This window comes from Anser brachyrhynchus, assembly GCF_964034855.1.
Source record: "Anser brachyrhynchus genome assembly, chromosome: 9".
Taxonomy (NCBI): domain Eukaryota; kingdom Metazoa; phylum Chordata; class Aves; order Anseriformes; family Anatidae; genus Anser; species Anser brachyrhynchus.
Window position 1 is genome coordinate 6,323,076 of NC_137703.1, and position 22,575 is coordinate 6,345,650.

At 37.7% G+C, this 22,575-nt stretch overlaps 1 protein-coding gene and 1 long non-coding RNA gene across 12 annotated transcripts in view; both read left to right on the forward strand.

Annotated features, from left to right (window-relative positions):
• Positions 1-22,575, forward strand: part of NLGN1 (neuroligin 1) — a 375,670-nt gene that overhangs the window by 304,590 nt on the left and 48,505 nt on the right. The window lies entirely within an intron of this gene.
• Positions 6,787-22,575, forward strand: part of LOC308199724 — a 54,368-nt gene continuing 38,579 nt past the window's right edge. The window contains exon 1 of the long non-coding RNA XR_013954895.1: positions 6,787-14,180. This is a non-coding gene — a long non-coding RNA (uncharacterized lncRNA). The remainder of the gene's footprint in view (positions 14,181-22,575) is intronic.

The following is a 22,575-nucleotide window of genomic DNA, read 5'->3' on the forward strand; positions in this document are numbered from 1 at the left end:
TGTCAAAATGAAAAGCAATTTATTTTACCCTACTCTATATTTCTATTTTATGTCTATACTATAACACATATTAGGATATGAATTTAAATAGTTTTGTCTCTAAAGAGGTATAGGAAGCGTTTTCTCAGTATTACCGCTCTACATGTGTCAGCCATTTCTTTCACACATGTATGTATTCTCTGCAGCTGAATGTTCGTGTGGTTGGCTTCCCTTCATTACAGATTCAGGTTGATCCGGTTATTAAATTCATCTCTGCTTTCTACTTTTCCTTATTTGTCTTTACTTCCATCTAAAGATCCACTGGTTGCTCTTCATTTCATCTCAAAATCCCTTGTGCTTTGATCACATTTTTATTTTATTTTTTTCATTTACTTCCATTACTGCACTGATTATACCAGGCTTAATATAATAAAATTAAGTTTAAGACTGTAGTTCCCTTCAGTCTGTACACAGGTCAGGTTCAAACATGGGGTAGTTGAAAGATCTTCCCTTTTCTTCATGAAAAAATACCTTGTAGTTTGATCCCCTTTCTTTTTATATGTTTTTATTATGTACCGTGTTGATTATGCTTTAAAAATGTATTACATAACTTCATATCATATATAAGTAAAATGTCTGATATTTCAAATATATGCTGTGGGTGCATCTGGCACTACTCTATTAGTTTGTTTGGGTCGGTAGATTAAATAAATGACAAATGACAGAGTAGTTTGAACTGAGTGCCTAGTACAACCTGCCTTCACATCTGCTGTGGATTAGAATAAAAGCAGATATGAGTATGATGACCTTGATTTAATCTTTGGAGAATGTTTGTAAGGCATTAAAAGTTCACAAGTTGTCACGATGATGAACTAATCGACTCGTAGGAGGGTGCAGAGCAAGTGCCTGCATGAGTCTGAAAGTGTTTGACATTTTCTGGTGTGCCACTGAGGGGGCTGGACCGGCTGGGAACTGAGTGCTCCAAGGCTCTGGCTCTGGTCAACATCTCGCAAAGTCAGGTCTTAAAGCAGCAATGATTCCAGTTTTGTAACTGGAGAGGTTTGTAATGTAGCTTGGAAAATGTTTGCTCACATTCTCTCTTGGTCAATACGTTGTTGCCACATCGTTCAAAACTAAAAATTAGAATTTGGCATAGTGTGGGTTTGACTTTTCATTACAAGATCAAGGCTCATTATCAATTTGATTCTGATCCATTCTCTAATGAAGTGGATTTTAAGCTTGCAATGGTATGAACTCAGCTTAGTAAAACAGCCTGTGGTCCCTAAGGTTGCAAAAAAATTATCAACTTTTAATCAAAACATTGAACTGAACAGTAAAATAGCTAGTATGGCTCCCTGTAGAAAGCATAGGACTAACACACAATTGCATCTTCTGGAGTGCAGAAGTACAAAATAAATAAAGGGTCTTACCCCAGCACAATAATTGCCTGAAATATATTGTAATAACCTCAGTGTAATAATATGATATAAATAAACACGAATTCTAAGAAGTCAACAGGTTAGCTTTCCCTAGAAGTGACAAGTCTCAGAATATTCTTTAAAGTAAAGGATAGAGTTAATGCAAAAGCCAGAGACCCTTGCTGACAGCAGCATTGGTGCCCTGGCAGTGCCTACCTCTTGTACCAAGCACTGCAGCTTTGGTTTCTTTACTTATCTAAGTTTGGCACTTAAAAACTGGAGAGAGAAAGACGGAGACTCCCTGATTCATTCTTGTTGATGTAAGTAAAATGCATCTATTTCAAATGCAATACTGATTTTTGACAGTCTGGCTGAAATCTGATCCATTAAAATACATATATCATTGTAGGCTAGTGCAAATGCGGCTTTATAAATCATTCTTCTGACATTCTGGTGTTTCAGTGATATTTCTTAATGTTATAGATCTCAGTGTATGCTGTGCAGGAGAATTCAGTGCTGCTGTGACAGAGTACTTATATTAACACTTAATAGGAATGCAGGAGAGTGGACTTATTTTGTTGCATTGGTTACTTAAAAGTAGCTAATAGTCTTCTTTATTTAGGTTATACTATAGATATGAGAGGAATTAAGATAAAATTTCAGAAGTTGTAACTTTTGCTTTAAAAATAGTTTTAAAATAATTTTGTTTTTTTATCATTCATAATTCTTTTGACAATCTTCAGTAAGATACTTTTAATGTTATATCAACTTGGAACTAACTTCTTAGAAAAGAGTTTTATGACCCATATTCCAACACTGGTAAATACGAATGGTAACAAATTTTTAAAAAGAGGCCACATTTTTTCAGTTACGTAAATTTTTTGTTTAATTGCTATAGTAAACTCAATACAGCTGTAAGTAATCATTCAATAATTTTACAAATCAGAAGAGTTATGATATATCAGGTTTTTCATTTCAAGTACTGGTCACTTTAGAACAGCCTTTTGCTTCAGATTTTATAGTGGGTCTCCTTTAAGTCAAGATAAGCCATTACTAAGACCACATGAAGATCTGATACCATCTAAACCAAAGGCCATTTAAGCAGGCAAAAGTCTTTCCTGAAATGCTTCCCTGTGTTTTAGACAACATCCATAGTTTTTCATTTCTGTATCTGTTCTTCCTGAAATCTGTGAATGTGATGCTTTATGCTTGTATTTGTTCCTTTGCCCCAACTCCTAGACCATTAGGTTCTGTTCTCAATAAAAAGTCCTGCTTTTAGATTTAGATCTCAGAACTAGTGATGAGTGCAAGTCAACTTTGATTGTAAATAATGCCAAGCATTCCTCTCTTCAGTACTTGAAAGAACACAAGGAATAAAAAGATCAGGCTATGAGTGGCAACTTACAACCTTACTAACTAGATGGAGAAGATTATAAAGTTACAACTTAATGTGTATATATTCCCAGTTTTTAAAGCAGAATATAGATTATTCTAGTAGCTCTATAAATACTTAACTGAGCTCCTCAGGCCTATTATTCTGATGTTACATTCATTCCAACCATAAATTTAAACTAGACTATGTCAAAGGAACAATTACAGTTTGTCACAGAAAGGAAAATTTAAACTCATGTCCTTTTCTTTATAAATTATTAGACAGATAAAATGTGTTATTTTCCCCTTAAATTTTAAATTCGTTTAATGTCAAGTTCACTGCCATCTGGATACATAGTCTCATCCAATTTTCAAGGAGGACTTATTCAGCTAATTTTTACTTCAGTGTAAAAGAAAAACCTTTTTAAAAGAAGTTCTAACTCTTTTCAAAGAGGTATCTTGAGGCTGCTGACCAATTCGTGTTTAGGATCATAAATCACATTTCAGTAGGCATATTAGAAAACAAATTGTTCTTTTCAAAATATACTTTATGGAATATTAGACATGATGCAACATAATGGAGGTAAATTTGCACTGAATATATTTTGTGTAGAATGGATCCCAATTTGTTTTTAAGAAAAAAAAAGTTAACATTCTTTTTACAGTATGCTTTCTACAGTGCAATTTATTAGCATTTCATTCATAGGGCCTGGAATTTTTCCAATTGCATTCCATTGAGATTGTCTGACCTTGGATTTGGGTTTAGATAATATATTCTCTCCAGTATTTTGAGTGTATTTATGCAGTCTGTACATTTCAAATAGAAAATATTGATTTGTACAGGTTGTGAAAACAATACCTAAATTCAGTTTACCATGTATGCTAAAGAAATGGAAAATGGCCATTTCACTTCTTTCCCAAAGACCCAGCTCCTTTTGATAGTGCACATGCTTGTGTTATCTCTAGTATGGAGCCTTAATGAATGCTTTATCTTTGGCAGTACTGTGCAGAGCATAAGTGGTATTGGCCTTGGAGGGCTTTTTGGCTTAATTTGCTGGATGCAAAGCCTCTGTTTCCAATAATTTATTATGTTTCAAAACCATCTCTGGGAATATAAAATGTGCACCTGAGGCTAGCTTTTATTTATTTCCAATCAATTTTGAAAGCTGAGCTATTTTCTGGCATGAAAAAGTAGGTATTAGTCCCCCATTTTTCTGCACCCTCCTAGTATTTAATACATGAATAAAATCAATATGATCACCTATTGATTTGTATAACATCTTTTGTAAGCTTCAAAGTGCATAGCAGAATTAGAAATCATGTTAAACTCCAGAAATAATTTGATGGCAGATTATGTTAAGTATTTAATCACCCCCAAAAACAACCCTAACAAATGCTCCAGCTGAATCTCTCATACCAAAATTGATTCTCTTGCATGGGATTTCTGACTTTCTGTGAAGTATATTTTAAAGAGCTTAACTAGTAAATTAGAAGACAAGATAAATGCAATGGAGATAAATTGACAATGCTCAAAGAATTTTAACCATACTTTTGCATAATTATTTATTCTCTTATGTGTAATAAAGATGAGCAACCACAACTATGGAAATATATTGGATTTTGAATGGATTGTTTCCATGTATCTGGGAGCACAGGGGAGTCTCACAGTTATAGGACATGATTGATGATACGCAGATCTTGACTATATCTATGGGACTTAAACAAATTTCTGTACCTCTCCGTGTACCTGCGTTTACTTGTATCTAATATTTAACTTGCAAGGTATTTTGGTACAGTTTGTCACTCATTAGACATCTTTTCAGTGCTTAGTCTAACGGCATCTTTTTCTTGCTTGGGAACCCAACCCCGTTTGTTGGGACGTTAAAAAGGAAAGGAGCATAAACTCTCTCTAAATATGAGCTTCAGATATTTTTTATCTTGTCTGCAGTTCGTGTTCCTGCGCAGTGAAAGCCTATTCAAATGTGCACCACAGCTACTGGCTAGCTTTGGTCATTTTTCTACCCGGCTGGACAAATGGGGTAAAAATCCAGGTGAAAAAGCAATGCTGTAAATCTCCTTTATCACTTCCTACGAAAGCTAAACCTACAGCCTGCAAAATGTATGTGCTTTACTTCACATGCCTAAGTCATCCTCTTGATATCGATGGGACTTCTGAGGGGCATTGATTTAAACAAGAGCATCACTCCTCACAGGTCCAGGACCACGATTTATGGACCTGCCACGTAAGCCTCACTGAGAAATTGCGGCTGCAAAAGCATACGGGAACTCCTGGATTTAGGCCTCATGGCAGACTTTCCAGCTTGTTTGTTCAGTTGGTGCAGTCAGCTCCACTCAGGACAGATCAGGGGATGCCTCCCCTTCAGGTCCCAGAGGTGCCTGGGTGGCTGTGGGGAAACAGTGGGGACGAGGCTGTGAGCAAGGGGAGAGCCTTGTGAGCACAAGCAAAACAGAGAGATGCTGAGCAGGGCTGGGAAGAGACCCCCACCCACCCTCCAGGTCTCTGGATAAGAGAAAGGAAATTTCCTTGGGAATTCGGGGACCGAGCAGTGCTTGTTGCAATCCAGAAAGCTGCAGAGGAATTTACACGAAGCCTGGGGCAGAGGGACAGCCTGGAAGGGCAGAGGAGGAAGAGGGAAATCTTCCCTAGATCCACATTTATTCATTTTCTGTCTTTTCTAATTACTTTGAATTTTCTCTGTCCTGAAGAGTTAGTTATTCTGGTTCTTAGTCTAATGGTATTTGGCCTTTTTAATTTTAGGAGACTGCCTGTCTTTTTTGTGAACTCACAGTAAGGAACAGGTCTAGGCAGATTCATCTTACAGCTTTAGCCAAGTTTAAGTCCTATTACAAGCCATAGAGGTGATTTAATTTTATTACTTCGGGACACTTTTTCTGAGGGAAGTTAGTAAATGTTTCAGTGCTTTGCTGAATCCAGGCACCCTTCTCCCTCATTCCTTTCTGAGCACTTTGTAAGTAAACTCCACAGATGCAGCTGCAATGCACGCTGATATTTTAAGCTAGAGTGAAAGGTGTAAGCCTTTTTTTAACGTTGATTTGGCTTCATCTTCTTTGGTGACTCCTAGAATGAATACCATACTTAGCTCTGAACTGTGCTTTTTTTTTTTTTTTTTTTTTTTAAATATATATATATAAAGGGCCTAGATTATTTTTCTTTTTGTGTAGCATAAGCCTCATCTGGCACAACTTGGTACAAAAAAGCTCGACATCAGGGAACCAGAGAATATTTTTTCCTTCCAGCTACTATCAGAATGAACACTAGGACCAAAGGCTCTCATTGAAAATGATTCCTTAAATAATCACTTACCTTGAAGGCATTTGATCTGTATGATCTGAATGAAACTGCTGATAACTTCAGAGAAATAGAAAACTGTGTTAAAAATCACTTTTTCCTGGGGACTAAAGTCCTGTCGATCACATGGTGGATTAGAGGCTTGGCAGCGCTCCAGCCCATCAGACAGCGTGTAAGTTCTGTGATGCCAATTGCATTAGCTCTCCTCTACTAATGTGCTACATAGCTTGGAAAATAAAAGAATGAAGGTCAACGTACCAGCATGTACCCCTGGTACGGCAAGGGCTGTTCTCAATGTTCAGGAGAATGAAAATGCTTCCGAGTTCAAGCTGCAGGCTGGGTGACCTTCTCTGATGCCCAAGGTCCTGAGATTTTGTCCTCAAGTCCTGAACGAAACGAGTGCTTGTCAGAGCCCTGTCCCAGCCTGCAATTTACTCTGAAATTCACAAACGGACACAGTTTGCCTACAACCAGTCTGGCCTGCTATTTATGTGCAGATGCTGCGGGCAATGAACTTTCTGCAGTGTAACCACTGCTGGATTGCACTCCCAGTCTCCTGGTTTTGTTCAGTGTGAGGGCCATAACGCACATGAATTGGTGTAGCTCATGAGTAAAAAAGCTAGATTTTATGACCAATTTGGATGCGCTCAGACGAAAAGCCTGCTTTATGTATATCTTCTTCCACAGGCATCTTGCTAAGGAGATGTTACAGAGATGGATGATAGACCCATGTGTCTGCTGACTTACATTAACCATAAAACAGTAGAGGCACTACAGGGATGATAGATGACCAGAGATGATTGTGTGTTTGCAAGGTAATTAATTTCTACATCATTCTTCCCCCCTCAGAAACAGGGAGGAAGAACCAAACTGCTCCCTAAAGCATCTGAAGTATGATACTTGCTGGGAGGTGAAGCTCATGAGTTGAAGCAAGATGTAAAAACAGAAGTTGTCTAAGATATCATCAGAACACAGAGAGGTGACCATATCCTTGGTGTGTCTGGTCATCACAAAATAATGAGTTTAGGTGTAGAGAAGCACGAATCCAGCTGCAAAAGAGAGTTAAAGCCCTCTGGTCTAACTTCCATCCTACCCAGAGCATGCCTGAGATGTGTCCACACCTCTTCTTGTTTCTCAGACTGCACAATGCCTTGTATTCTTCACATTGTGCATGCTTTGGAAACCTTGGAAAGCTTCTGCACCACTGCTGACACAGTACCACGGCCCTTAAAATCAAACTTTGCTACAGAGGAGTAAACTGTAACTCCCCAGATAGCAGTTGGCACGGAGTCTGGCATCAATCAGCTTGTAAAAGTGGTAGATTGACACTGAAATCTACCTTGTGACTAGTAAAAGAACTAGAGGAGTATTAAACTATGGAAAGAAAGGAAACACTTTCATATGGAATGACAAAAATCAGACGGGTTGTTTTGGTCTTAAGCTGTTTTTAGTTCAAAGGGGGAAGGTTTTTATTTTAACCTCTGACTTTTTAGTTTTATGCTACAACAACCTCATCAGAGAGACAGGCTGTAACATGGGGAATAATTTGTAGTATTTCCCATGACTGTTATGCACTAAATTTGCCCTTCAGGCTTGAAGTGACTTTGTTTTTTAGTCATTATAGGGGGATAGACCTCCCAAAGCAAAGGAGCTCTGCTGTACTTCTTTTCCCTTGTACTGATGAAAATTAATGCTCATAAAAGAGAGACAAGGGCAACATTGCAACAGCTAACCACGTAAACTTACAACTTTATGAGAAAACTCTCATTACTTTCCTCATCCAGGGTTGGATTACTCAATGCTATCTGACTTTGAGTGAATAAAAGCTATATTATTTTGCTAGTTTAAAAGCAGTAACAAGAGTATGTAAACAGTGAAGGAAGAGCATATTTTGTCATTAAATGAACAAGACATGATGGATGATGTGAAGATTAGAGCAGTCTCCACGTACAAGAAATGTTGGAGTCATTTTTAGTTGCTTAATTTTATCCCTGTTGAATGAAGAAAAGAATCTTCCATGACTTCAGTGGTAACAAAAGGTGAATTGTGTATAAAATAGAGATTTGTCCTGAGATTAAATCCTTTCCTTAGATGTATGCAAACCTGGATTTTTTTTTCTTATAATTTATATGAACATATATAAGCTTATAATAAATACTTTGCAGCAGAGATAGCAAAAGACAACAAGAAATATATATATATATATATAAAACCATGTCTTTAGGTCTTGGAGGCTTTTTGGTCAGTGTAGAGATGAGTTGTGAACCTTTGACTGAGCAATTTTTCTCAGGTCTTCTGTGACCAACCAAACTCTGCTCATTTGCAGGGCTTCTGACTTTGCAAGGTTTGAACTGCTAAAGCAATGCAGGGCAAGTCCAACCATAACCTTGAATGTATTAGAGGATGACTGTAGAATCTTGTTTGTATAATTCACAAGTAAAATTATAGGATTAATACAGAGCATCCTGATACATAACACTTTTTTCACATCTGCATGGTTTTCACTTGAGGTTTTCAAATTACACCAGTAATGGTGTTTAATTCTTCTTCTTATACAACTACAATACGAAGACTTGCAGCATTTATCTAGAATTCTTTCAGTTTGACTATTATTTGAGGTACTGATTTGGAAGGGTAGTTACAGATTAGTGTAAGATATGCGTTATAATGTACATTGTAAACAGGGAAATTATGTAGGCTATAACTAAGGTTTTCTGATTCTTCTTATATTGTAAGATGCTTTTTGGAGTTGCTTCTATGACTTTGTATGTGTACTGAAAACCACAGCAGGTCTTTGTGTCAGGCTGAATTAAATGGGAAATTGGAACATTTTTTCTTCAAAACACGAAGCCATAGGAGAAAAGTTATTTTGCTTAAATTAAGTCCCAATAGTTATGTCTGTGAAAAAGGTTTCACCCACATATTTTGCCACATAGATTTGAAAAGTTACAATATGGAAAGGCAACTTTTTCTTCAGCAATGTCCATTTCATAATTGTTGTATAAGTCCTCAGTATTTCATCTTTCAGACAACCATTAGATACTTATTAGAAATACAATTTCTAGTTCTGTGTGTTTTCTATTTTTTTCTAGTTTAGTAGTATGTTGCTCTGGGAAGGGTAGGGGCAGAAGCAGTGCTCCTCCTGAGTAGTTTTGTTAATTTTGACTCATAATTACAATATTAATCACCTTCTAAAAATGAAGTATAAATTTGTGATCACACTGTTTTTTTTCTACCCTCTGCTTCATTTCATACTTTCTCACTTGAGACTGTAGTGTAAATGAAGAGACGAAAACCTTCTTGGAAAGGGCAGGAACAAATGTAAGAGGATAAGGAATTTTAACTGATTTTGCCATTAATAGAGCTTCACTCCGATCCACCTTGGGAGGTTTCTCCCTCCACCCTCAATGTCCTCACCGCTCCCCATTGCTATTATACATCTCACAAAATCCTTTGTTTGAACAAATTCTGGTCTGTTTTCAGTTGGGGACTCTGAGGGGGTAAAAACTTTTAGACAAGAAGCAGAAATGAGTAGCTGGAGGCAGGATTTCTCTATTATTTGGGAAGTAAACAGATTTATCTCTCTTAAAGTAGTGATTAGTAAATCCATTGCCATTTAACTGCCCTGTGGCTAAGATGATAAAATTACAGTTTATCCCAAACCAGAAATATGCCAATGAATGTCATCCTCATAGTGACACTGCAGTCATTAGGAAGACTTTTTTTTTCTAAAAAAAACTGAGCTGAAAATATTATACAATAACCCTTGAAATATTTAGAAAGGTAAAGACTTGGCTCAAGTGAAACAGTATTCTACAATACAGATACACAATTAAAGGATACACTAGCTTATAAAGTATTTTATTGTTGTTGGTTTTCTTTGAGTTGGGGACAGCAGAAATGAGGAATGTGAGCTGCCCAGAGCGCAGCAAGGTGGGAGGAGAGATGCTCTGAAGCTATAAGGTTATGTGGGATGGGGAAGGAGAAGATGGACTGTGTGAGTGACAAGATTGAGGCTGCGACAAGAAGAGAATGAGGAGCTAGGCGGACTGAATGCAGCAGAAGGAAGAAAATGAGGGGAAGCTCAAAGGGGGGTTCTCCAGTAGAGCAAATGGAGTTTCAGAGGCTGGGAGGAATCCCCCGAAGGTCGCCTTTCTTTTGCTGCCACTCAGTGTCTGAAAAACTGCTGTCAGATTGTTCTGTTCTTCTACCAACCATGAAAAATCACTTGCTGGCTTCACAGGAGGTGTTACATGAATATGTGCAGCGCATACTTGGTGTGCATAGGGTTTTAGCTATCAGCTGCCTCCTTTAGCACATGTTTCTCAGCTTTTCTGTCCTGCTTCCTGCAACCTTTCATGACATAACCCGATCCATCCACGTAGAGGTCTACTTTGTGAAATGAATGAATCTGAACTTCTTTTCTGCTTGGGGGAGGCATAGGTGAGGGGGAAGAGGAAGCATGTAAATTATTCATATGCAAAAGATTGCACAAGCAGCACCAGTTCCAGGCATCTTAATTTAAGTGCCCAGCTTTATATTTAGGCAGCTGTTATTCTCACTGACTTTACTGCAAACTTTATCTGCAGCCTAGCATTTCTGTAAAAGAGGACTGTTTCTTAGACCTTGAAAATGTGAATGGATTTTATAGTTTGGAACCCAAGTTTATAGATTTGCTCAAGAACACAAACCTATTCAGTGGAAGAATCACAATTAGAGTTTATTTTTCTTCAAGGGCTCAGTCTTACAGGAGGCTGAACATTATTAACATTAAACTCATAGAGCTAAGGTGCATGTAGAGTACACAACACTCTGAAGAACTGAGCCGTAAGCATAGAATTCACTAGATTAATGCATTCGGAAACACTTTGCTTTGCATATAGAGGGAGTGATCACACATCAGACACCTGGAAATTTTGATGATCCTGGTTTCATAAGAATAACATTGCATACTCTATTACCAGAAGAGTAATAAATGAGAACTCTGAACAAAAGTGCCAAAAGGAATCCTTAATATCATTTTTATGAACATCTGTCATTTTGTTTAAGTACAACGAAAAATGAGCTTATGCAGAATGAAAAATAAGTTCTAAAATGGAGACTATTAGTACCTTTTGCAAAATGTTCTTATTTTTATTGAGCTTTTTACTGTATGCATGAGAATTTGCAGCATTATTTTTATGGCTCTGCACAACCTCCATTGTGCATTCTGCCTTGGTATGGAACTGAGAGGAGCTGGTTTACACATAAGGACAAAAAGAGGTGTAATGAATCATAAAACAAGCCTGTTTTATTCAATAAGACATTGTTTGAGCTTTCTTTCCACATGAAGAACTGGCCATTCAAACAGAAATGACCTGCAGAATTTTTGCATAGAAAGGAAACTAAATGCATTGGAGCATACACGGTAATAATTCTGTTGTTTCATAATACTATGAGATTAAATTAAACAATATTTGCATTTGGAAACTTGTCTAGTACAAAGAACAATGAAGTATTTTCTCCTGAAAATGTCATTGATTCCTTTCTTCAGTAATTTTTCACAACTCTTGTAATTGCGAGACCTTTGTTTTCACTAAAAATGCAGGCAGTGATATCTGGCACAATGGAGAATAAAAAATTGAAAGAACTTCTGAGGAAAGCAAGTGCCAACATTATATATTCTTTAAAAAAAAAATCACAAATAAAATGATGCACATACACAGCAGGTAAAAGATGTCACAATACACGATGTACACAATTAGTTTTTTAAAATGGAAATTATATATTTTATGTATTATCTTCAAGCTGTGAAGAGATGAAAGAAAGCTTATTACATTTAATGACATCTACAAGCATTGGTGTGTCTATAAAGTCTTGGCTCTCGTTGTGCTATGTAAAGCACTGAGTTACAGCATGCCACTGTTGAGATGTCATTATTTTAGAGGCTGGTGTGTATAGTAATGATATTTGTACTCTTTTTTTTTTTTTCTAAAATCACTTTGTGGTCTTATGAGGAAGAAGGGAATATTTTCATTGTGGGATTTGAAAATCTTTTACCACATAAAGGTTACTCTTGTTTTTTTTTAGTCTCCTTTGAGGAATAATATGAAACTATGAAACACGTAAAAAGCTTTTCATTTTTTTTCATATCTTTGCAGCATTCTAGTTTTAGTGGAATGTACAGAATTTTCCGTTTAGCCTTTCCACACAACAGGTTTGGTAGTTCAATGCATACCCTTCCCTTTCTTCTTGCTGTAGTTGCTGGTGCCTCTAGTTGATTAATTTTAGAATAAAGCATTGCTAGAATAGCTCTTCCAGAGAGGGTTTTCTGAGGGCATCTGTTCTTTACATCCAGGGCAAGATGGTTCCTGCATGGTCAGGAAGGCTGTGAAGTTCAATGTACAGAAACTTTGATTTTAAAAGTCTTTTAACTTTTGGATATGACTTCTTCACATAGGAAACACTTGCTGCAAGTCAAAGTGCAACAAGTTATCAAGTCAAATTAAAACTAGAAATAAAAAGGGAAATGAAAGAATTTTTATTCCACCCCAGAGTCGAACACTGTCTCCAGTGCACATCAAGGTTTGACCTTAATGCTTTCACCAATAGGATTCTTTAATAGAGTAAGAAAATAAGTAACTGAGGAAAGTGGAGAAAAAAGGGAGAGAGCTGCAACCCATAACAGTCCTTTGACTCATTGTTAGTGGTAGAGGAGTCAGTGCTGGATATGCTGCTGCCTTCTCATCACTTTTACACATACTATAATGTGTCTGATTTTTTTTTCTTTTTTGAAACATGTGGTTAGTCATTTTCATTATGAAAGGTCAATTTACTGTTCTGCTGGAATTTGAATGTTGTCCACATTTTTTCCCAAATGTTATTACATTAGCTAACATTTTTATCACCTATAATGACAAGATTTTGCAGAGTTTCTAAAGACACATCTTTAGAACATATTCTGTGTGAGGAGTTCTATTGGTACTTAAAAATGACCTGGCTACATGCTAAATGCTAAAACATTGTGAAATGCTAATGGCCATCTTCAAGGTTTGAGAACCTTCTGTTCCCAGTAAATTGTGCTAAATGTGAATTCTGGATCTTTGAGAAATGTCTTCCCCGCCACATTCATAAATTTCAGTTATTTTAAAAGGATAAGGTCACTGGGTTTGTCTAGAAGACCATTTAAGAATTAACCATTTCTGAAAACTTAGTTTCTTAAGCTGGCATTTTTAAACTCTGTCCAATTCCATTGCACTTTGCTTCATAAGCTCCCTTTGCACAGGGGCTGATTCTGCCCCATGCCTGCTCATCTACCCCCAACCCAATCTGTCTAATTATAGGAAGTTATTAGCTTAGAAAAAATACATGGGGACTGTAGGTGCCTTTCAGATAGTGTTGCTGTCTCTGTAACCAGCCTGTAGGACACCTTTTATTTTCCTTTTGTGTGCCTCAGTTTTGCTGTCTGCAAATGGAGTTAATGCTGCGTGGCTCCTCCTGGAGCACTTGGCTCCTACAGGTGGAAAAGGCTTGTTTGTTGTTAGCTGTGAATTTTAGCAGTTCTTAATTCAAAATCATTTAAAGCACATGGAAAACTGTTAATTGCATTTCTGCTCTTCCACGCCTCTTCCCTCCTCCCATCTGCTGCAGTTTTCTCCCACCTTTCCCTATCACCTGTTTTTCCGGTGAGGGTGGAGTTGAGTTTTTCCTGCCCAATGGCCCAGCTCTGTTATTTGGCTGCATGCCTTTGCCTCCCTGCTTCCCTGGTGTCTTGGCTCTGGGCATCTCTACTCATGATGTTGGCTCCTCAGCTAGGCATTCTCACTTGTCCTTTGTTTCTTTCCCTTTTGCTGCCACAAAATATTCTCATTTTCCTTCTGTTGGTAGTTTTAACCCTTGAATGCAGTCACCAAAGTGGGCAGAATAGCAAAGCTGGCCCCTGGAGCTGGGGCGCATGTACCCACAGGTCCTGCTCAACTGCAAGCCCAGGAGGGCTCTGTGAAATCGGTAATTATAAAACAGCTGAAAAACTCCCACCTTCAACAGTTCTTTGCATAAGAGCATGTCAACAGTTGTGCTATGCTGGGTGTTCTGAGGATGTGGTAAGTAATCAGAAGTTTAAGGTGTCAAATTATAAAGAAATTATGTTTATTGACTGAGGGCAAACTTAGATGTTTTTTCTGTGTGTTTTCATGGAAGGTACAGATGGGGATAACTGTTTTTTTTTCCTAGTTTATTGGGACTTTTACTTGTCAGGTTTATGATGCCCTTGCAAGTTTTAGGGACATTCAGAGTTGTTAAGTACATAAAATGGAAAGAAACGAAAGAGAAGGCTGTCAAGAATTTTCTAGCAAAATACATTTTCCTGGAAAATGATGTTTCAAGGAAACTCAGATGTTTCATGGAAGTTCTTTGGGCTTTTGTTAGGAACTTGAACAGAAAGAGAGGCTGTGATGTTAGAGAAGGTAGTCTGCCTTACTTTTCACTAGTACTCTTAGTTTGAGATGTTATTGAATAACATAATTGAAATAACTTGGGTTTGCTTTTAAAATCATCTTAAGGGCAGCTGTTATTTATTATTGATTGTTGAGATGTCGAAATGTTCTATCTTAAACTAAGCTGGATACACTTCAATCTAGAACAAGTATCTTGTTTTAATTGATGCTCAGTGGCAGATATGTCTCTGATTTAATACTGAAATATTTCAGCTCTTATGCTATAGTTGACTATACCACTAATTGCAGTGCACTGTTGCTGGCATGAAATGCATTAACATAAAGAAAATAAAAAGGCATGTCAAAACATATTTTAGAAGGAAACTAATTGAATTCTGAAATATTCCAAAAGGAATGTAATTCAAAACAAAGCTTTGCTTTGTTGAAGGATGTTTCAGGGGGGATTATTTTGTAAATATTTGGCTCAAAACACAAAAATTTTGAGAAATGACCATTTTCCCTTTTAACAAAAAAGGAAAAAAAAATATGAATAAATTCCAGGAAAAGTCTTGCTATTGTTTGCTATGCTCTGTAGAGAGACCACTTCTGGAAGAAGAGAGTGGGTCAGACTGACCTCACGTTCCTATCCAGGAGATAGAGCTCAGGCTGCATCACTCTGGTTCAGACAACTTTTAGGAATGCAAGCCCTCTCTCATTTCTGACTTATGTCTCTAACTTCTGACACTCATCTGTGAAAGATAGTTGAACAGTTTACCATATGTAATTTTTAAAACTAATTTAAGTTACTTCTGTACAGCTTCTCATCAAGGCACTTTCAATTTATTTTTTAGGTCTGTTTTAATTAAATTTAGCATAAGTCAATTCATATTGATTGAAATTATCTTAAATGAGTTTGGCTTAAACCCAAATAACACAGTCTTTTGCACCTGTTTTAAGTTAAATTGCTTTAAATTTATACCAACAGTTATACTTTTGCCAACTGTCAATGGTAGTCAGCACACAAAAAGCTCATGCTCCCAGGATCTCTTGCAACACTAAATAGGAAAGAATCTGAATATAACTATTATCATGACAGTATCATTTGAGGACTAAAATACCATTTAATTAATACAGGCATCTGAGAAACGTATCAATAACAGTTGTTTGATCTTCCTCTCATTTAGTCCTAATTTCACACTTTTTTTAAAGAAAAAAAAAAAACACTAGCTATTGTAGCTCTTACTAGAACTCAGGCACTTCTGGTATAAAGTTTTGATTCTCTTTCTTTTTGTCCCATAGTTTTAATGGGAACTACCAGATTCTTGCTAAATAGGCTGAACTCAAAGCAGGAATAAGAGCAGGATTCTCCATGGTAGGGAAAGACTGTGGTATAGGCAAAGCCCATGTTCTAAAACTTTCTCCCTGTTTCCAGAGGTTACTACTGTTAGAAGCAAACTGAAACTCACTTTCATCTGAATTTTCCTTTTCTGCCCCTCTAAAAATGTTATCTAGGACAAAGGCAAGTTTTTAAAAAGGAAGTTTTTGGTTTTTTTCCTTAAGAAAACAAAACAAAAACTCCTTGGACTAGGAACACTTGGTTAATCTTATCTTACTTTCAGTAAATCTGTAGGTAAATAATGGAGCTAATTCTATACTCACTTCACTCTAAACAAGAAGAAATCAAATTAAATGGAAAATAACAACTTAGATGGGTTGTACCTGTGATGAGCTTTTTGCTATAAGAGAAAAAAGTGGATGTCTACTTCTGCTTATAACCTATGGAGATGAGTAGAGCTGAAATGAGGGGCACGAAGAACTGCAGAGGATAGTAGGAAATGTATTCTCACCCTATATGTAAATAGACAAGTATTTTACCATGACTATGCCAGGTAGTCTCATCTGAGTGCTTTATTAAGACCATAGAAGGGTGCACACATTTAGAAGCTTAGGTATTTATAATGCAAGATTGTTTGTGTGTGAATTTTCAGGGAGGAAAGACAGATATTTATTTTATCCATTTTTTTTTTCCTACTAGATCTCTTTTCTACAGAAATAGCATTCTGGTGCAGGGCATTGACTGATGTAACCTGGTGTGTATGAGCCATATAAATTAACAGAAGTGGTAAATAATGTGCTGCCACAATTTGATATAGCATTTAATACTACTGTGTTAATATCAATTCCAATGTAAATATTACTATTTAGAAAATGTTTGACCCTTTCTAATATAGGAGGCCACACCACATTATATCAGACTGTGCTCTGTCATGTTGCAATGCAAAATGAAGTAACAAGAAGTGACATGAACCTTTGTAAAATACCACAGTGCGGTAACCCATTTTTAATGCTGTCAGTATAAGCTATGATAGCAGGTAGAAACAAATCAAATGTAACATCTGAACAGGAAAATATTGTTAAAATTACCTACAGCCTTCAGTTAATATCTGACTGTCAGGGCATCTCTAGCTGGAGTATCAATTCATGCTAATAAATCTGGGAGGGTTGGGATGAGAATGATTGTGATTCTCATTACAGAGATTGCCACTCTGGTGTTATTTATTGGTACATCACACAGTATTGTGGTATAGCTAGCAACACGAATTTCAACCCTGGTAATTTTCTTGACTAACAATTCCACAGGCTCACTTCACCTCTCTTCCCAGGGCTAGATGTGTGAACACTGCAATGGTTTGATTAAGCATCCCAGAAGCTTATTCACCATTTCACCTTGCAGTATTTTCGTTCCATTTACTCTAAGACTTCCTCCTCCTTAACTGCCCCAAAGCACATTCCTAATGGCATGAGAAGGCTAGCAAAGTGCTTGCTACATTTCCTTCGTAATATTTCACTAATGCCCTAAAGATTAATAGCATCCAGCTTTTATGGCCCTGACATTTCAACAGGCGTAGGGCCTGTTCCACAAACGAATCTCACGCTCAATGCCAAACTATATCCAGCAGAAGCAATGCAAAACCTGTGAGTTTTATTGGACTTCATTTATTGCAATTAACTGGGCAACCAACTGAAGAGCATAGAGACTGGTTCACCAGTGGTACTACTGAGGAATAAACTAGCAGATTAACTGGATATGGTCTTTTGGTGAATAAATGGCATTGAAGGTGGTTAACGATGGATTTCAAGCTTGTCCTGATGACTTTATCAAGCTGATTTCCCAGAGCAAATGGTGCTTGCAAATACACGTGTGTAAATTAAAATCCCAGTTTTAAAATGAGGTTCCTTGGCATGTGTTGTGCAGCAAGTTGGCCTTGATCATACTGCTCTTAATGTATGAGGACTATAATAATAGAACCAATCCTTTTGTTTATGCTGGTAAAGGTGGCAGCATATTAAGGCTTTCTCTTTCATCTGACCTTTCTGCTGCACTTTCTTTCTTCTCCTAATATTCTCTCCTCCCCAGTGAAAGGAGGGTGATTTCACTGGGGAGTATTCTTCAACAAGCAAGTGAAACTTGCAATCTGATCTGGCAACGGGAGATTTGGTATTTTTCCAATTTAAGGGAATTTTCACAGCTACTGTAGAGATGGAGAAAATTCCCACAGCTCTCAGCTTTCTAAATAGCTCTCTCCTAGCATTACACAAGTCAGTGATGTGATCTGAGACAGGGTGGTACAGGGTTTAGTGTTAGTAAACATCACAAGAAACTAGGATAAAGCTGCAACACAGGAAATTCTGAAGACTCATTAGGAAAAATATTCATGAGGGTGGGAAACATCGGAAAAAGTTGCCCAGAGATGTTTTGTAATCTCCATTGTTAGAGGTATGAGAAACATGACTGGATAAAACCCTGAGCAACCTGACCCAATTTCAAAGTTTGATTCAACTTCAAAGCTGGCTCTGTTTTGAAAGGTCATCTTCCCAGGTCGACCACAGAGATCCTTTCAGTCCTAAAATATGCTGTGAATCTTTGCCAGCAATTTCACACTGAATAGTATTTGGTGACCTTCTCATCTGCATTGATTTGCTAGAAAGACTGACTCCAAGGGTTAAAATAATTTTGTTTAGGGTTTATAAAATGTTTAGGGTTATAAAATGAATGTGAACTGTGATCTTAGAAGCATCGCATGCTATTGGCTCATCCACTAACCATCTAATTTTATAAATGCTTCTAAATGTACCATGAAGATATTCTAAATTGTATTAATTCTTCATGTTATCTTAAAAGCTGGTCTAGAAACTGAAAGTCATATTTTTTTAGTTTTATTTTTTTACCCTATGAAAGAATTGAGGACTAACCCAGCTTGCTGCAGGCCATCAGATTCCCTCTTTGACCTTGTCTGATATAATCTCATCTGTTTGTGTTCAAGACAGGTTTTGGTTTTTAAGCAATCCTACACAAAATAAATACAGGAGGAAAACCTCTTAAGAAATGCTCTTTATTCTAAGCCCAGTGGGCTATCTTTATTCGATAGAGCTAAGTATTTGACTAGTATCTAGTTCTGCAATAAACAGAAGCTGAAATGTAATTTACCAGCTCCTCATGAATTGTTTATTCATATCCACCCTCGGGATATTCCAGTACTATTGAATTACTCAGTATGATGTTGACAACTAGTTTAGTTTTTTTCCTCCTAATTTCTGAAATGTGCTGTTATCCTGTATTTAGATCTGAGAATTAATTATCAAGGACATGAGACTTTTGGGGAAAAAAAAAAAAAGGCGTAGACAAGTTAAATGTAAGGGGCCAAATTCTTCCCTTTCCAGAATTAAAATGGGGTAGCCCAGCTCATGGCAGCAGAAAGACAGAAAGTAGGCAATTAAATATTACTGCAAGATTGTTTTTTCACGTGTGACATTGCTTTCTAGATCTCCTAAAAATACTCCAGGGTTTTGGGGGGGGGGTGGTGGTGGTGTTATTTTTCTCCCCAGTCGAAGTAGTGATACAGTAAACTGTAATAAGAAAGGAGAAAGCAAGCATAAAAAATCCCTTGACATCAAATTATTTTTCAGGAAGTTAATAGGGAGTGCTATTTACTTTCTCAAGTGAAATTCACAAGTGAAGGTAAGACTGTATTTCTAACCAGTAATTCAGGACAAAAATAAAATGTTTTCACCCAGGCTTCAGAATGATGAGTTAGAATTTGTTGAAAATCCTGAGAATGAAATTTTTGTCTGGTCCCATGGCCTGGATGGAGGCTACTGAGGGATTTCACTAGGACAGAAACATCAGCCCAAATACAGGGGCTGAAAAAAATAACCAACTTAAGCAAATAAATAATAATAACAAAAAAATAATAGATTAAATGGAGAGTCCTAGTGAACCAAGATCCATAGCAGCTTTGGGGTTCAGCCTGGAAATTTATGGCGGTTAACTTTAGAATAGGCAGGACTTGCTTCCAGCAGTATAAGATCTAAAGATGAGAATGGATATAAAATATGAAGAAGAGAGAAGACTGCCATGCATATTTTCAGTTAATGTTGAGACAGCTGGCGCTTAGAAATTTCACAGCTTAAAAATAACATTCATATTTTCTTACATTTTTAAATTGCAGCACTCCTTTTTCAAAATCAGTTATGGCACTGGTAAGTTAATGTCCTTAAGTATTCAGGGGTGCACTAGTCCAGAGCACAAAGCTGTGGATAAAATTGAGGGAGAATACGTGTGTTTCTTAAAGAAAGCTTTACAATGCACAAATATAACAAAAAGGTTCATTATATTATGAATAGTCTCAAAGCATCAGAGCCTTTATATTGCCTGTTACCCCTGCGACCTAGGTGTGACAATTGTAATTTAAAAACACCCATGTTCATTTTGTTTATCAGGAGTCCCATAGCAAGCGATGCAGTGTGCCATATGCTTTCCATAGTGGCAGACATTATATGACTGGGATTAACCCAGTGCGGTCATTCTGTCAGTACGTAGGCAGACCCTCGTAGAGTGCCCTGTCAAAGCTGTTCTCCGTGATGCCAGCCCCGTCAGTCTCCGTGTCTCGTGACAAGTCCCCTATCACCAGGGCTCTTGTCACAGCTCCTTCAGTGCCTGGGCTCCGACTTGTCGGTGACAGTAATCTGCAGCGCTTGGCTCTGGGGACAGAGGGAACAGCAGTCGGGATCCTAGTTCAGACCTTGTCTGCAGAGATGCTCCAGAGCCTTTTTGCTTGCTCTCCCTTTGCCTGAAGCGCTGTTGCTCACTCACTCGGACGTCACTGGCTGTGGCCCTGCTGGGAGTTTCCCAGCCCCTGGACGTGCTGGGTACAGGTCACGTCATCAAAGCCCTACAGCTTTTTGGTTTTCAGACTGCTATATTTGTGTCCATCCTATACAGCGTACTGCACGTTTAGCCTGTTAGGACAAGAGGCAATTTTACTGGTAGTTACTCCACTTTTTAACTAGTTGATATGCATTGTGTCAAGTCCTGCCCTATTTCCATAAGCAAGAAATGACTCTATGTAGCTATTGGTTTCAGCTTTCCTACTGCCATCATGCAATTATGTCCAAAGACTCTGTGACTAACATTTTGGAACAAGCAGCCTTTTTACTTCACATATGTGAAATCATTCTCACGTTGGATATGCTGATGTAGTATTTGAACCCCTTGCTTTCCAGAAGTCACGTTTCCTTTTTTTAACCTTCTTGTGACCCTGCTTAGAGATCCTGTTGATGCCTGGTGCTTGCAGTGGCACAATAACTCCATCATAAATTCCTGCTTCATTGCATTCCTTCTGAAGTGATTAGATTGCGCTTCTGCTCGGCTTCTTAGTCCTGGCTATTTATTATATCCAGGTGGCAAAGTGTGGAGAATTCTTCTCTGGGGCTTTAGGCTGGTAGTCTACAAGGGCAGAGCTCTGCTTCAAGTTTTACACAAACTAGAGAGTTTTACCTATGAATTCCAGAGTGTGAGAACAAGCTAGGCTGTCACAAGTCCTAGCAGCCATGGTTATTTTGTCAATTCATTATGAAGCATGAATAATATTCCATTCACCCACAACTTCAAAGCACAAAGGCAGCCTAACAAGCATTTGTAGCAGACAACACATCATTCTAGTCTCTGCTGTCTAGCCATGCCTGCCCACTGTGAGGGCTCGTAGTGGAATTTTTCTCCTTTGGGGCATCTGTCTAGGAATCAGCAAGTCTCTTGACACTTCAAGACTCAGAAACCTGTCCGCAGTCACTGGTAGGTGTCAGCAGTGAAGTCTCCATCCCTTTCAAGTTTCAGGTTACATGGTATATAGCTCTAAAGTTCAAGTCTTTGCACCGTGGGGCTGCAGAGTAATGCAGATCTGGCAGGAGGGAAGCCATCATATTCATCATTCCAGCTTTAGAAGTCTTCTTACCCTTTCTAGCTGTTGTCCTCTATTCTATGAAACATAAAGTGCCTTTGAGAAAGCATCATTTATTAATAAAATATATTCTTTTAGATTTTGGCAGGTTACATTCCCAAAATAGACCCAGTGTGTCCTTATGTAATGAAACGCCGCACAATTCATGTCTCACCTCCTGCCACTGTCTTTAGAAATGGGTGGAAATGAATAATTACCCATAAACGGTAGGCATTTCTCCATTACTTACAGAGTGTATTTGGCAGTGATCATTTAGACTTTAAATGCTTTTTAAAAAGCCAATACCATTCACAGAGCTGCCAGTTTCAGAACTTTAACAAGTGTCCCCTAAACTCATCAATCAATTCATTACAAGATTATTCCATCTTCTAAATTGTTTACCTCTACCTCTCTCTCTGCTCCACATTTAAACCGTTATTGGGGAATTCTTCCTATCTTCTTGAGTACAAATGAGAACATGAAATTAAGCATTGCTGTGAGTACTCTAATTTAAAAGAAATTTAGTTTGGGTCACAAAGAAATAAAGTTGTGTCATGTAATTCGGGCAAGTGTTGAAGAAACACCAACCTGCTGCAGTGCTGCTGATGTCATCGTGGCATCATCACGATATGCTTAGATTGAATTTCTCAGCGTAATGAATGGAAAGAGAGGGTGGTTTGCAGCTTCCCCTAGGGCCTCCCGGCAGCACCATGATATGACAGCTCGGTACTTGGTGCCAGAAAAGGAAGGCGCTGCCCGCACAGCTTGTTCCCGGGGTCAGTGAG